The following is a 16,670-nucleotide window of genomic DNA, read 5'->3' as shown; positions in this document are numbered from 1 at the left end:
GAAAGTGCAGGCTCATGGGCCTTCTGTTCAGGGGCCACTTGGAGTATCCGAAAAGCACCAGCCCAAGGAGTGCACACGAGTGGTCCCGGGGAGCAGATGTGGCTTAAGCAGGTGGGCACCTGCCTCCCACAGGGGAGGTCCTGGGTTCGGATCTCACTGCCTCCTATAGAAGATGAGCTGAGGCAAAGAGCAGGGAGTGGATGTGGCTCAAGAGGTTGGGCATCTGCCTCCCAGGTTTAGTTCTCAGTGCTTCCTAAAGAAAACAAGTGGATACAGCAAGCAGAGAGTGAGCAGACATAGTGGGCAGACACAGCAGGCAGACAGACGAGGGAGCCATCAGGAGGGGGAAGAGTGGTCCCGGGCTGGCAGTGCCCCTGGGTGGGTGCCCAACAAAAAAATGTAAGCTCATTGGTCAGAGGCCCCCCTTCCAGAGCCCAAGCTTAAGACAGGGCTACTATGAAATGACAAGACACAAGAGCGGCAATTCCCAAGAACAGGCGAGCAGACCCAGCAGCAGCACGGCCACGCAGCAGCCCTCTCACCACAGCAGCCTGAAATTCAGGCAATAAATGATTACTCAGAGGTGACAAAGAGTGATTTAAGTGAGTTAAAAAAATTTTTAAGTGACCAAGACCTAAATAAACTATATGACACTTTTTAAAACACCAGGGGGATGTGAAAACTAAAATGAAGAGAACCTATGGAAATGAGTATCACAATCACAGCAGCTGAAAACCCAGTGGGGGGTTTTACAGTGGATTTGAGATGGATTAGATAAAGGGCAGATGAGTGAAGTGGAAGGCAGAGCTGAGGAAATAATCTAGAATGTGCTACAGAGAGCAAGAGGCACGGAGTACATGAGGGAATCGCTACAAAACGGGAGGAATGGAGAAGGAACGATAGACGGAGGACTCAGGGAAAAGGCAGGAGGCAACGTTTGAGGAACTCATAGCTAGTGAGACCCCAGAATCGAGGCCAGGCATGCCTCTTCCACTCCAGGAGGCCCAAAGATGCCCATAATGGACAGCCTCCTCTCTTCTCAAGTATCCAAAGACGCTGCCAGAGTCTACGATTTCTAAGACCTTGCACGTTCCGGTTGGACGAGCGGCCCCCAAACACGAGCATATTTTGCCCTTCCTGTGCGCCTGCCTCGGCGCAGCGCTAGCGCTGATGAGTTCAGGCTAGCCCTGGGGACGTGACTCCTACCTGTCCACAGGGAGGCTGGGCTCCGCCCTCCGGGCTCAGCCCCGTGACGGGCTGCACCTGAGCACACTGCCGACAGGGGAGGCAGGTGGGCTCCGCTCTGAGACACGGGCTTGGAGTCCCGACTTTTCAACGCACACGTCATCCCCCACGGGGGTAAGACAGTGAGGGAAGGGACCCCCCTTCTGTGCCCCTTGGCTGGTGGAACCCCAGGTTCACAGGCCGAAGGACCCGCCCACAGGGGAGCCCACCGTAGCCTGGTGAAATCCTCCAGGAACTCTTGTTCCTCGGGATTTAGAATTTCCTAGTTTTAAATCACTTTCCAGAGACTGAAAAACTCTGCAAAAGGGAGGGCCGTTAATACATAACTATTTTACACTGAGCATCTGGAACCAACACGTCTCGGATTAGTGCAAGTAAACCATTCCAAAAATCCAGTTTCGGCCAGTGGGTCTGCGTGGACCAAGAGCTTGTGAGAAAGTAAGAGAAGTTGGCGAGTGTCGGCCCGATCGGACGACGTAACCGCACATCAACTCCGTGTAAAGGGTTAGGTAAGATGTTTATGAAGACAGCTTGCACTGAATGAAACAGTCCATTAGCAAATTCTGTCACCTTGGTTTGCTCACCAGCGAACTGGGGCTGGAGCGCAGGAGCTGCCTGGGAAAGGGGTTGTGAGATTTCACCCAGATAATGTCAGTTGGAGCTGCTCTTATCGTTGAGGAATTACGGCATTAACTGAACGTCCATTAGTGAGTAAAGCATTAAGTGTTCGTTCAAGGTCGTACCGACTGACGTGCAAAAGGCCTGCGGATCTCCAAGGCACAGGAACCGGCAGGTGCGAATCAGGCTGCACACGCCCAGGAGCGCCCACTCACCTCTGCTGCAGGCGGCTGGGCCTGGGACAGCCCGGGTGGCCAGTGCGGACGCCAACTCTCCAACACGGTCGCTTGTCTAACCTCACACAAGGGCTTTGGTGAAAATGCATTCTGGAGTAAAGCAAAATTTATTCTCAGAAAAGGAGCCCCGACTTTACAAACCTCAGGCCCCCCTGAGAAACGGCGACCTGTTTCTCCACCTCAAAGAACACGGAGTCCGCAGAGAGCGCCAGCCAAGCCCCTCCGCGCCCACGGGCTCGTCCCCCACCAGCCTCCCCCCTCCCGGGGGCGGGGTCACTCCCCCAGGCTGGCACTGCAAGCCCCTGAGGAGCGAAAAGGAAGGGGAGGAGAGAGCCAGAAGGGCCCAGCGTCCACCATTAGAGGGCCGACGAGACGGACACAGCCACATGCCGCAAACCACGGCAGGCACGAAGCCTCTGGGGCCGCCTCCTGGCGCTGCGCCCTGTCCTGGCTGCAGGGCAGGGGCCGAGCCCGCCGGCACCAGGGTCACAACGAGCACCTCTGACCGGCCTCAGCCACCGGACGTGGCCTGGCAGCGGGGGAGAGGAGGCGGCAGGACAGGGCCACCCCACTCCTCCCGGGTCCACTGGACACCAGACCTGAACCGAGCATGCCCGAGCTTTACCCCACACTGTTTCTTAACGAAGAAACGACCTATTCAAAACTGGCTAGCCAGCAGGGGCCCAGGGTGGGGACATGGGAGGAGAGGGAGCAAAATGCAAGCACAGGAGAAGAGGCTCACTGCAGGCAAGGCGGGAACAGGTGTGTGTTTGCTTTAGAGCGAAATGTGCCCACACACGTGATGTATCAGTTTCCTGCTGCTGCTGTAACAAATTGCCGCATGCTCGGTGGCTCACACAATGCAAATCCATTATCTCGCAGTGCAGGTCAGCGGTCCACAGGGGTCTCAGGGGCCGCTGTCGGAAGGCTGCGCTCCTTTCCCTGCTCGTGGCCCCTCTCCCACCTCCAGAGCCATCTGCGACTCCGACCCCGCCTCTGTCCACGCCCCCCCTCCGACCCCGGGCTCCTGCCCCCTGGTCACCTGCAAGATGACACTGGGCCCCGCTGCCTAATCCCGGATTCTCTCCACATGTCACGTGCACGAAGGCACTGTGCCACGTAACTTAGCGAGGCTGCACAGAGGAGGACGTGCTAACCACCCTCTCCTTATAAAACAATTAAAGCAGGGACTGTACACCAATAGAAAGAGAAGCAGAGCTCAGGAAAGACGTGGACTAAAAATGAAAACAAAGGGGGAAGGAATGGAAGCCACATTATCAGCAACTAAACCCAACAAGCAGACAAGTGAAGGGTATGGAAAAGAACATGAAATACTGAGTTTCCCAATGAGAGGACAGATACAAAGACACGTAAGAAACAATATCTATATAGTTAGCATTCTTGAATTGTTAACAGAAATATTTCAATAATATGATAGAGAAAACCTGTGAAATAATGTGATTTGACTATCAATTGAAAGGGTATATATTTAGTATTTTTTTTAATGATACAGAAATATCAGCAGCTGGTGAAATTACTGAACTGGAGGATTCATATGAATATAAAGGTAGAAAGCAGGTGGACTTCAAACTTCTCCACAAAAACATTCAGCACTTGAAGAAAGTAGAAACATTTTTATAGTTTTAAAGGAAATAGCATGACTTAAGGGCTTTCTACCCAGGCCAGAGAGATTTTCAAGCTGGTAAGAATTTTTAAGTGGGTGTCACGAACCATTTGGGAAGAGAACGGGGGCACGGGGAAAACACGGGGAAGGATCAAAACCACCTGCACAGCGAATACAGGTGAACGACGAACAAAGAGGAAGCTCTCAGAGGAGTTTTCTCTAGAACGATGGCGGGAAGCACCGGTGCTGGGCTATCCCAGGACCCGTCAACTACAGTACAAAGGCCAAGGATCGTGGGGACCGCGGTGGCCCAGGAGCCGCAGACGCTACGAGCCTCGATGGTGTCGGAAATCACGACAGAAGTAACGAGACGGAGACGCGGGCGGCGGTGAGGGAGCGCGGGCGGCCGCGCGGGCGGCAGGCCGGGTGCCTCCCCAGGCGGGGAGCCATCCACGGCCGCACGTGCTTTGTGTTCCTCCCACTTCACCGGGTCAGCGTGGACGCGACCGCTCCCCCTTCCCGGGTTAACTAACCACGTGGCCGGGCAGTAAATGCGCAGGGCTGGGAGGGACGGCTAAGGCAGGACAGGGGGCCCCCAAACCCAGAATGGGATGTTTCGGGAACTTTTAGGGTCTAGGAAATAAGACGTTTGGATTCAGCAAATCCTTTGAATAAAATTAAATCTGCTACTCTTCACGGAAGTCAGCATATACGACAGAGTAAAACGTAACCAGCCCCGCTATGCTTACACGTGGAAGAAGAGGACGACGGAGAACAATGAATGAGGCACTCAGCCACGCAGACTGTTTCTAGAAAAATGTACAAGGAGCAATTAAGAGTGGTCGATGGGCACATGGGATAAGAAACTGGCTCAGATCGTGCTACGTACTTTTGCTTGGTTTGACTTCTTTTAACCTGTGCAAATATTAGCATTTCCATTCAGAGAAATAAGAAAAGGGCAAAAAATAGCAAGGCTCCACTTGTACGGAGTGAAGCCGCCCTCCTGCTTTTGTGTGTGCGGGGCGAGAACCGCGACGCTGGAGGCGGCATCTGGGAAGCTCTGCGTGACTCGCCACTCTGTGGGCTTCAGTGCTCCGAAAGGGGCACGTTTTACGAAGTTCCTGCCCAACAGACGGCTGTACGCAAAGCCCCAGAATAAAGGGCCGCTCACTCTGACCCCGGCCCCCGCCCAGTGCTAATTACACTCGTCAAGAGTCAACTTAAACAGGAACGCCAGTGACACACATCGAGCCAGGAGCTTGCGTCCCCTAAAAAGTAAAGAGCTCAAGTCAGCTCTGACGTCTGCCCAAATGGTGCGTGGTCTCCTCCTGCTCAAAGCTCCTTTCAGTCCTGGGCACCACAAGTGCTAAGGGACGGCTGCCCGCGGCTCCTGGCCCACCCGGCCCGGGGGCGGGGAGCCACCTGCTCTCCTGCGGCAGCTACAGCCACCCTCGCCTCCTCACGCGGCCCCGGGACGGAGCCGTCCTGCCCCGCAGGAGCTCAGAGCAGCGCCACCGCCCACCGAGGGCCACGGCCGCTAGGGCAGCGAGGCCGGTCCCACCCCGGCCCACAGGGGCCCAGCCCTGCCCGCCGGCCACAGAGCCGCTGCGTGGTCTGCGCTGTGCGGAGGGAAGGGGGCTGGCAGCAAAGCGCGGCGCCACTTGGGAAACCGAGGCCTGGTGATGAACGGACGCGCTAAGGACGCACGGCAGGTGGCTGCACAACCGGAGCTGGAGCCCGGGCTCCTGGCTACAAAGCAGCCCACGCCGATTGGCCGCTGCCCGCGAGCCCAGGCACCTCCCCGCCTGGCCTGGGCACCTGGGCTCATCCGCAGGCACGCAGGAGCTCTCGAGAGCAGGGCAGGCCCGGAGTGGACCGAGAGAGCCAGTGCGGGGCCCCGGCAGAGCCCCCGCGGTCAGGGAGACGCTCACCTCCAGACCCCGGCCGGGCCGTGCGGGGGCGGACAGCCCCAGGCCTGACGGCAGGGGCAGAGGCACTGCCCAGCAACCCATGGGGGGCAGGCCAGAGCAGGCCCAGGAGCAGGGTGACGGCCTCCGGCCTCAGCAGCCCTAAGAGTGACCGGCCTGGCTGTGCTATCCCCTGCCCCTCTCAGCCCACGGGCCTACACAGTCTCCTCCTCGGGCACCCAACACCTCCCCACCAAATCCTGCGTCTCCAAGGGACTTCTGTGGAGCCGCCCACCTTGCTGCTGCAAAGCATCGACCAACCCAGTCTCTCGTACTTGCAGGGTTTCTGCCAACCAGGCTGGGGCACGGCCTCACCTCCAGGCCAGGGCCATCAGCTCCCGGGCAGGGAGCCTCCACCCCGGGCGGCCCGGTTCCGTGCCCCATCCCCTCAGCTCCTCCCACCTGCTCCTGCTCACGTGGCACCCGCATGCGTGGCCCGCCCCCACACCGACAGCTCCCAAAGGCCGTGTCCCACCCCCACCCCACCACCAGCACTCAGCAGGGCAGCGGGCCCCAGCTAAGGCGAGGCGTAGGCGTGCGCCATCCCACCGCTGCGTTCCCAGGCTCCGCGCCGCCACCAGGGACGCGTGGCCAGCGGCCACCCCTGCCCGCCTGCCAAGCGACCCTATGCTCAGGGGTCTGTCCCTGGCGGCTCGGCAGCTCTGGGAGCCCGGGCAGGTGGTCCCCCCGTGCTGGGGCGGGGACGCCTACAGGCCTTCCCTGGGCCCCGCGCCCCTCTCCCTCGCGAGGCAGAGGGTGGCATCGAGAGGGACACCGCGAGCGGGGGTGCCGGGCACCCCCCTCACAGCCGACCTCCCCATCCATGGGCCACGCCCTCCACGGTGGCGATGTGCAGGTGCCCGGGGCAGGCCAGCGCCCGCTGCGCCTGGGAAAGGCTTTTCGCGAGCCCAGCCTGCGCTGCGTGCCCTGGCCCGGTCCTCGTGGGCACTGGCTCCCATCCCCATGAGAACACCGACGTGGACAGTCAGCCGCTTACGGGACAAGCCCGTTCCCGCTCCACAACAGCCAGGGGCACCCGGGAGGAAATAAAAACAAGTGGGGGCGAATACTTCTGCGCAGCGGCAGAGCAAGGCCGGGCGCCCTGAGAGGGGCTGGCGGGCATGAGAGGGCGGGAGGGACGGCCTCAGGCCAGCCGCCCGATGGCGAGAGCGGCGGCGAGACGGGCAGGCGGGAAACTTGAAGGGCAGCAGGCCTGAAGGGGAAGGCGGGATTCTCTCCTAGGTGTGCCCTGAGTAGACATGCTGACGCCCCGCAGGTGACAGGACACGGGGGCTGCGGCCCCCTGAGCTCACCCCAGCGACCCGTCCAGTCCCTGTGCATGTGGGCAGTGGGTGTGAGGACCGTGCACAGCCGTGGACCCCAGGATGCCCAGCTGAGGGGGACGCTCCTCCAGGGACCAGGGTGTCAGGAAGATGCACCCGGTTAGGGTGGCGAGGCGCTGCGAGGCTGTAAGCAACGATGACAGGCTGCGCGCAGGCCCATAACCCTGGGGGTCGGTCCCTCTGCCCGGGGTGCACCTGACCACCATTCACACGTCCTCACCGCATGCCTGCAGGACCTAGGTCATCCAGGATGACCACCCCGGGCAGATCGGGTGTTCCACAGGTGCCTTTCTGTGTCCTGTTTCCTGGAGACCAACTTTCTCTTTCCCACTTGCATGGGTAGTTGGTCAGAGAGGAAGAGGGACTGTCGCCCACCCCATCGGCTACTCCTGGCCCTTTCTCCCTGCCTTTTGGGGTAAGGGCTGCCGCGAGGCCAGTGGCCCTCACCCACGGCTGCGTTGTAGCATCACTAGAATCCATTGCAGTTGTTTAGAAATCCTAAGAGACCCCGAGGATGATGTCGGAACCTCTGGGGTGGGCTTTTAAAGCCCCTGCGTGTTCACAGGGACTGAGAAGCCCCTTTCCTTAGAGAGGCAGGAGCCCACCCCGCCGCCACGTGTGCAGGTGGAGAGCTGGGCCCGGCAGCCGTCCCTTCCGCAGGGCTCCAAGCCGCAGAGCTGGCTATTCCTTCTTCCGACCAAAGGAGTTAACCAAAACACACCTGTCTATTGTATGCAGAATTTCCTTCTTCCCTTGCTTCAAATATGACCCACGAAAGTGACGCTCATTTTCTATCGAACATCGATACTTTCAAGGCAGTACAGCTAATTTATCTTTGTTTATAAATACCTCAAGGAAAATGATTTGCCTTATCAAACAGGTAGTTAAGATTCCAGAAGACTGCATACATTATTTGTGGCATAGGCCATAGGAAATAGGAAACCAGAACTCTCGCCCGACGTGGCGTGTGGCGGCCAAGGCCCGGGCAGCTACGTGGAGAGCCAGCTGACCAGCGGACTTTTCTTCCGTTCAAGCCCAAGCAAACACGATTTTGCCAGTGACTGCACTGGAGCTAAAGTTTGAGATGTTCTAAGTTTTATATAACTATTCTCAGCTACTATGCTATTGAACTCCTGCAGGTGAACCATTCCAGGAAGGATAACTAGATTTCTAATTCTCACTCCCGCAGGACTACCCACCCCTTTAACGAAAGCCTCCTGAGGGCCCCTTCTGGGCCAGGGGCCTGGGAGAGGCACTAGAGCCTCGTGAGCAAGGTCCGCCCCGAGGAGCGCAGGAGGCGCGCACGCGACCTCACGGCAGATGCGCCTGGGAACGGATTAAAGCGTTTTCAGGGGCACAGGTTCTGTCCTGTCCCCTTCAGAGCCCACGTGGGCCCACGCGCCACCGCTGCCCCCATCGGCAGCACCCTGGGAGAACCAGGGAACCAGCTTTTCATGGAATTGGGGGGTTGAATGGGGTACCAGAAGTCAGAAGCTGCATTTCTCCAGCTTCTGGGTGAAATTAAGGGCTGGCGGGGGCCGCTGGCTGGGAGCGCTCTGGCAGCTGCACCAAGCCCCCCCAGGGGAGCGCGGACCCCCACCCAGCAGCAGAGGCCGAGATCCTGCAGGGGAGCGTAGACCCCCATCCAGGAACAGAGGCCGAGGCCCCACAGGCAAGAGCAGACCCCCACCCAGCAGCAGAGGCCGACACCCCAAAGGTGAGCGTGGACCCCCATCCAGGAAGAGAGGCCGAGCCCCCACAAGTGAGCGTGGACCCCCAACCGGCAGCCGAGGTCGAGCCTCCCGAGCGCCATCCTTCACACCCAAGGCTCGGGGCCTGGCCCTCCTGCCACCCCGCAGTGTGGACTCAGTCTGATTTAAAACAGGCTGGCCCACAGTTGATTTTATTGCTCTTTTGTTTTATCCTAATTGTCTACTTCATCATAATCGATGTCCCACGATTACTTTTTGTCCCCCCAAACGCTCCCCTCCTCTGCTTCCTCCCCTGTACCTGCCACTCGACCTTCTTTCTCTGCAAGTGGCTCTTCCTGGGCGTCTCTCACAAGTGACGTCGGGCAACAGCTGCCCCAAGCGCCTCGCTTACATCACTGTTTTTGCGGTTCTCTCACTGCAGCCTGTCTCAGAACTGCATTTCTGTGCACGGCTGGATGACAGTTCAAGGCGCGTATGTATTGAACTTGTTTCTGCATTCATCTGTGGGTGGACGTGTAGGTGGTCAGCCCTCCCATCCGCTGTAATGCTGCTAAGAACACTGGTGTCCAAGGGTCAGTGGGAGACCTGCTGTCACTCTCTTGGGGCAGGTCTATATCTAATTTTTTGAAGACCTGCCATATTGCTTTCCACAGTGGCCGCACCATTCTCCATTCCCACCAACAACCACCAGAGTTCTGGTTTCTCTGGATTCTCCCCAACAACTGTTATTTTCAGATTTTTTAAAAAATCATTGTCATTCTCGTGGGTGTGAATCAGTATCTTGCGGAGGTTTTGCTTTGCTTTCCCTCAAGGCCAATGATGACCCATGTTTTCAAACGCACAAGCACACCAGTCTTTGAATAAATCCTAAGTGCTAAGCAACAGAACGGCCCATCCTCATCGTGGACCAGTTAGCAACTCTACTTATCTCCACAGCTTGAGCTTGCTTGGTGATCTTGCACTTCCAAACACACCGCCTGCCAGTTTCTTTACTGAATAAGACAACTTTGGCAAAAGAAACTTCAGGAAACCCTGTTGTCTGAGTCCAAGGCAGGTGGTCTACTGAGGTGGGGGGGCCCAGGCAGATGGCAAACACTACACCTGATCACAGAGGTGGCCACTCACAGCCGAGCAGACCTTCGACGTCATTCTGTACCGAGTCGCTCTGACTACACAGCCTTTAAAAGAGTCACAATCAAGGCACGTGGACACGAATCACAGCCCGTCCTTCATGCAGGCACACATGCCCAAGGGCCCAATTCAGCCTTTCAATTTGCCGTTCCAGTAACTGCACACCCATGGTGCCAGGTCAACGAAGAGCCGCAGAGCAGCCACAAGATGTGGCAAGGGGTCACTTCCTTCCTTCCTTGTTGTGCTGTGAGGGCCCTTGCCTTGGTCTCAATCCCAAAGGTTTGCCCCGAGCACTGCGGGGGTCCCACAAGGCAGCTCGCTTCCACCCGGGCGGTTCCCCACAGGAAGCAGCACAGCTCAGCCCTGGGGGAGTTCACAGTCCACTCCCGTTAGAGGGGCTTCCGGTGGTGTGTTAATCAGGGTCTCTAGAGAAACAGAATCCGCAGGAGACTTCTGTCAATAGTAAGAGATTCTATAAGAGTCTCTCATGTGACCTGGGGATGCACAAGTCCAGGTTGTGCAGGCAGGTTCAACCAGAGGCTCCGATGAAAGTCCAACGAAGGTCCTTGATGAGTTCCTGGGAGACACTGGTTGTCCAAAGACGAGCTGGAAAATTCTCTCTGAATGCTGAAATCACTTTCCCTTTCAAGGCAGTCAACTGATTGGCTAAAGCGTCACTCATTGCTGATGGCAGTCTCCCTGGTTGATGAAGATGTAATCAGCCAACTATGCAGTAAAGTCCCTGGTGACTAAAGCCCATCAATGTCCTTGTGTTACAGCTAGCCCAGTGCTTGCTTGACCAGACAACTGGGCACAATCACCAGGATGAGTTGCCCTATTAACCTAACCATCACAGGTGGCATTTTTAAACAGACTGGCTAACAATTCTAGGTAAACTACTAGAACTGATAAGCCATAGAGGTCCCTTGCTCCTATCTGGCCATTCCCACTTCTTCCTCCACAAAACAGTCAAAGCAAGTTCATCTTGGCAATTCCTTAGGTTGCAAGTACAAACTAATTCCATCAACTGGCCAAGGAGAGATAAGTCGGGCAGATAAAGTCTGTGTCCAACTCCTCCTCCTGCAATGACACACCATTCTTTAGAATTTAAGAATCTCCTCCTGTGCTCACACTTCTCTCTTCCTCAAGCCTGCCAGACGGCCGGGGCAGGTGGCCCTCACCCCAAGGTGACGGCCCATCACTGCGCCCAGGACTTCTGGAATATGGCCCAGTCACGTTTACTGGTCACTGGCGACTATGGCAAGAGACAGCATGAGGTGATCCCCAAGACCACGAAGCAAATATCCGAATTTACAGATCTTAAGAAGAAAAAGTTAACCATGTATAACCCCAAATGTTGAAAGTTTTAATTTCTCAGGCATGAAAAGTTATATATTATTATATTGTACACATTGTCTTCAAGCCTACGACGTAAACATCATGAAAGGAAATGTGGGGAGGGGACTGGAACCTTGGTCTGCAGACCCCAGGAAGAGGGCACTGAGCCAGATCCGAGGGCGGGGGCAGCGGGAGGGGCCGTCATGACTAGGGACGCCCACGTGCTCGGCCTTCTCTTGCGCAGCAAGGATGTGCTCCAGATGTCTGGGCCAATGCCGGCCCTGAGCTTGCTTGCGAACCAGGAGGGCTCAGGGTCACGGGCAAGTCCTAGAGCCAAGCTACAGAGATGGCCTGGCCAAGCTCCTCCGGATCGGGGCAGGGGGCCTGGCGGAGGTGGGGATGGGGGTACCGGTGGGCGGCAAAGGTCAAGTTCACCGGGAAGACCCCAGGGATGTTGCTCTTGCTGCCAGCAGCCACTTCCTCGCGGCCGAGCCCTTCAATCCTTGTCTCAGTTACTGAGAACAATCTGACCTCCCAGAGAGTGGGTGCTTGGTCTTACTGTGGTGTGAAACTACCGAAAGGTAATGAAACAATCGAGTGGAAACAGCAGAAGAGGAAATGCATTTCAAAGGTCCCAGTTCACAGAGGTCGACACTGTACCTCACTCCGCAATCATCTGGACCTCAGCTTTGCATTACAGGTACATGGACAATTGGTACAGGTAACGCGGATGTAAAGTATTTCCTTGGAAGGAGAAACTCAAACTCCTTCAAGCCTAGAGAATGAGTTTTTTGACTTAAACCAAGAGGTATTTGTACAACTTGCACTCGCCTCCACGTGGATTTGACTTCTCAGAATTCAAGGTGTCGGACAGAAACCTGTCACAGCAAGGCTGGGGATTGCGAGGAACCACGACCTGAGACACACCCCAGGCTAACTCCCTCATTTTCCCGCGAGGAACCCGCCAGTGGCCTGGCCGGGTCTGCGGAGAGGCCGGCGGGAGCCCGTGCGGGGACGCCAGGCAGGCCTCGTCCCACAGCCTCCTGTCCAGAGACACGACACAGACCGCCGGGCACGGCCACCACCCCGGGGCAGCTGCCGCAGCCGCCTCCCGTCTCAGCAAGAAGAATCGAGACGCCGCCCAGGGAAGGCAGCATCTCCTCGGCCCCATCCCACCCTCCGTCGGAGACCTGAACTGCTCGGGGGAGGCGGCTGTCAACCGACGGCAAATGAGATTATTCCCCCAAGTTTCAAGGTCGAGAGGCTTTAAAGTAGAAGAGATTCCACCGAGGGATCGGCCTATTTTATTTCCACCTAAACGCCGTGAATTTCAAGACCCTCTTGGAGCAGGACACTCTACCGCTGTCCTCGAGACAGAGGGCTGACAACGAACCCGGGCCGCCTGATTTCACGTCCAGGGGCACTGCCTACCATAGCCGTGTAAAGTGTGCTAGGCGAGGCGCCCGGTTCGGCGCAGAGTAGAAAGACCCGTTATTCCCATTTGCCCTTTTGAAATCAATAATTCAGTCTGACATGCATTTTCACTGGAGTAAAAAGCACAAAGAAACACAATCCGCCCGTCGCATTTGGATAGTTATCTAGGAAGGCTCTTTGGGCTCCGCGAGGCACCTCAGAGGAGGAAAAAGACTCCTGCGTCTTTAGTAAACAAAAGAATAGGGTAACCACCGCCCCAGCAGCGGGAAACGCTCTCCCTCGACTCGGGCGATGAAGCGCGCGTGGGGCGCGCCCCCTGCGCTGCGTTCCTGAGGTAATGCCACCCAGGGGACAAGCCGGCAATAAAGGAGCAGCCACTTGGTCAGGTTAAGCACATTTCCGTGGAGAGCAGCGTGGCACCCTTTCTCCTGATTTCCTTTTTCAGGGGAGCGGAAACAAGGAGTGACTAAACATTTGCTTTTCCGCCAGAGAAACCTGGAGGCCAGGCTTCCCGGCAAGACGGGCAGGTTCTACCCTCGGGGGCTGCAGGCCGCAAGCCCAGAGCTCGACGTCCACGAGGAGCCCAGGACCGAAGCAAGCACGGGGTGGCCGCCGGGGGCCCCTGGCACGTGGCAGCAGCCGTCTCCTCCGCGGCCAGTACCAGCCCTCCCGCAGCTGGAGAACGCGCCGGCTCCAGGCGCCACGTGCCACAGAGGAGCCGTAGCTCCCCAAAGTCGAGGAGCCACCGAAGGCCACGAGGGCGTCCCCTGCCCGTCCCGGGAGGCCCTGGGCCGGGCAATGACACCCTGCCGGCACTCAACGTGCGCCCGCGCCTCCTTCGGGCTTCCCCCCATCCCCCCGGGCTATGGGGCAGGTGTGGAGGGCGCGGGGCACGCTCACCGCACACTCACACCCGCCAACCCGGCCATCCTCTCCCAGGGGGCCGGGCCCCTCCAGCACGCCCCCTGCTGGCCCCGAAGGAGCTGACTCAGCCATTGTTCCCGGGGCCTACGGAGAGAAGAAATGACCTTAAAATCCAAAGGGATCACCAGGAACTGCCAAGGCAATGCCAGCCTCTTAGAAACAGGGGACGTGACACTCCCAACATAAAACGGGATGAAGAGCCTCGACCGTCTTTAAAACACGTCTTAGGAAATGTGCCGAATACCTAACGATTTAGGGGAAACACGCGTGCATTTTCACAAGGACTACAGAGAGGTAAAGCGAAAACAGCGCGGCGAGAGTTTTCACAGGTCCCCAGATGCACAACAAGAGAAAGGACCCACGGCCAGCAGAGTTCCCCAGACTCCATTTCCAAAGGGTTCCTAATTCAGACCCTGAAAGAGCAATCTTCCTACTGCTGAGGACACTTTTAGCTACAGAAGAATCCAAGCCAGGACAGGAAGCAGGGGTGGAGTCACCTGCAGCCAGTTCCGCCGCCCGGCTTCCCGGCTCGCGCAGGCTGTCCACCGTGAACAAACGCGGCACCGTCCACGCGGAGAGGGCAAGGACGCCAGGCTAGCTTCAGAGACAGGTGCCCCCAAGCCAGCGAGGCGAGAACAGAGCTCGGCCTCCAGCAACCCCAGCGAGGAGGACCGTCCCCTGGGGACACCTGCACCCTGGGCCAAGGCGAGACACACCCATTGCCACCGCGCGCACCAACCACTCCTCTTCCCGGCCCCTCCCCACCTGCCCCGGGTTCAAGTTTCATGTTCCTAACCTGACTCCGACGTCTGCGCGGCCTGTGGCCTTACAGACACAACAGGATCACGCTAATGATTTACCCCGTGCTCGTTTTAACCAATTAGGAGCTGCCGTTAATTATTCAACACAGAAATGTCAATATGCTTGTCCCTTACTGATATCCTTTCCATCTGACAGGCGTAGGTGGCCTGCGCCCTGCCGCCCACGACGACGGAGGCTAAAGGCGCACCTGCACGCACAGGGGCGGCACGTGTTGCTCCCATTTGGGGGACATCTCCCCCAGAACTTGGTGCGCTGTGCGGGTCTCCGGGTGTTGAAGAGGCCTTGGAGACAGGGTACTAGGGCAAGGAAAAGAGGCAGGGAGGGCGCGAGCCAACAGGCCGCCTGTCCCTCCCCAGGGCAGGCCCCCCTGCCACGCACCCTGGAGGGTCAAGCTGGGAGGAAGGAGACCTGAAGGTTTCCCTGAAGCAACCAAGGCCTGTGACTATCCGGCCACACCATCTACCCCCTCCTCCCGCACATCATCCCATCCACAAACAATTCCGTGTCCTTTCAAATCCTTCCTCTCCGGGCTCGGCGCACTTAGAAAGCAGGCAGGCCAGTGGGCAGGTGGGCGTCATGCGCGGCTGGTCCCTGGACCCTGTCCAGGGGATGGAGAGGTTCCTGGGTCCAAGGACATCTCACAAGTTCCCCCTCGGCTACTCTTAGGTCTATTAACCCACAAGCCAATAAATGAAAATAAAAACCGTCCTCGCTTGCCTCAGGCGGATGGATTGGGGGAGCAGGGGCACATCCATCTCATTTCCAAGACTCTCGCAGGGATGAGCGCAGAAGCTGTGCCGGGAGGAGGGTGCTCCGGGGCGCTGGTGTCCAATGAAGGAAAGTTTCTCTTACTGATGACATCACTGACATCTCCCCAATTTAAAGGAGCACTTCACGCTCAGCAGATGCAATCCGCCCCCCCCTCCGGTGGGAAGACACCAGGGGAGGCCTCGGGGTTCACAGCTCGCACTAACCGCACCGTGCAGCCCGACCCGGAGCGCCGAGCGAGCCGCGCGCCCGGCCGGGGCCCCCGCAGCCAAGCGCCAGGGCCGGGCGCGCTCGGCGGCTGCGTGCGCCGCGGGACCCCCGGGCCGGACCCCGCCCGGGCCATCACGTTCCAATGCGGGGCCCGAGGCCACGGCGGCCCCGGCCCGGCGGGAGCGCAGCGCCCGGCCCGGCCGGCCCGGGGGGTCCGGGGCGCAGCCCGCATTGCAGACGCGCCCGCGACCCCGGGACCCTCGCGCCCCGGCCCCGCGGCCGCCCGGCCCCGACGCCCCCCTGCCCCCGGCGGAGCCCGGCAGGCCCCGGCCCCGCGCCCCGCGCCCCTGCCCGCGCCCGGCAGCACCGCGGCCAGCGCCGCCTCACCTGGCCCGCGGCCCCGCAGCCCGCAGCCCGCAGCCGCGCCGCCGGCTCCCCGCTCCGCGCCGCGGCCGGATCAGCTGGGCGCCGCGCGCTCCTCGCCCCCGCCCGCGCCGCGCCCCGCCCCCGCGCGCGCCCCGCCCCCGCCCCGCCCCCGTGACGTCACCGGCGCGGCCGCCCCGCCCCCGCCGTGCGCGCGCGCCCCCGCCGCCCGCGCGCGCCCCCGCCGCCCGCGCGCGCCTCTCCGCACCTGCCGGCGCGCCCCCGCCCTCGGACCGCCTCCCCTGCTCGCCCCTCGGCGCCGGCCGCCCCCGGGGAGGGTGCCTGCCCGCCGCCCCCTGCCCGCCCCGACCTCGCCCGCGGCGGGCCCGCGCCCCGCAGCGCCGACGACCGCTCCCGCCTCCGCGCCTGCCTCGACGGCCCTTACTGCGTCCAGTTGAGGACTTTCTCCCTGCTGTACCTGGGGGGGGGGAGGTAGAGCAACTTATTTTGCTTCTTTAAATTAATCTGAAGCAAAACTGACTTAAAAAATGTTTTTTAAACTCATGTTTGGATTCGTGTAACCACCAGCACAATCTGGTTAAGGAACAGCTCCATCACCCATCACCCAAAGAATTCCCTCGTGCCGGCACTTTGTAGCCTCCCCAGTCTCTTAACTCCTGGCAACCAGGGATGGGTCCTCCATTTGCTATAATTTTTTTTTTCTCTTTGAGAAAAAAAGATATAAAATATATAACATCTTGAATCTGGCTTTATTCACTCATCATCGTGCCTTAGAAATTCATCCGTGTTATCGCTTGTATCGGTAGTTTTTTTTTATTTTTTTAATTTTTATTGTAGAGTAACATTTGTACCCCATTTTCTTTATCCATTCACCCATCCAGGGATATTTGGGTGGTTGCCAGCTTTTGGTTATC

At 58.6% G+C, this 16,670-nt stretch overlaps 1 protein-coding gene across 1 annotated transcript in view; it reads right to left on the bottom strand.

Moving 5' to 3' along the window:
- Nucleotides 1-15,858, bottom strand: part of OTUD7A (OTU deubiquitinase 7A) — a 384,350-nt gene extending 368,492 nt beyond the window's left edge. Inside the window, exon 1 of the mRNA XM_058294822.2 lies at nt 15,760-15,858. The gene's annotated coding sequence lies outside the window, so the exon portion shown is untranslated. The remainder of the gene's footprint in view (nt 1-15,759) is intronic.
- Nucleotides 15,859-16,670: the final 812 nt, after the last annotated feature.

The sequence above is a fragment of the Dasypus novemcinctus genome, chromosome 3 (genome assembly GCF_030445035.2).
Source record: "Dasypus novemcinctus isolate mDasNov1 chromosome 3, mDasNov1.1.hap2, whole genome shotgun sequence".
Classification (NCBI taxonomy): domain Eukaryota; kingdom Metazoa; phylum Chordata; class Mammalia; order Cingulata; family Dasypodidae; genus Dasypus; species Dasypus novemcinctus.
The sequence above is the reverse complement of the archived record's forward strand: the minus strand, read 5'-3'. Positions and strand labels throughout refer to the sequence as shown.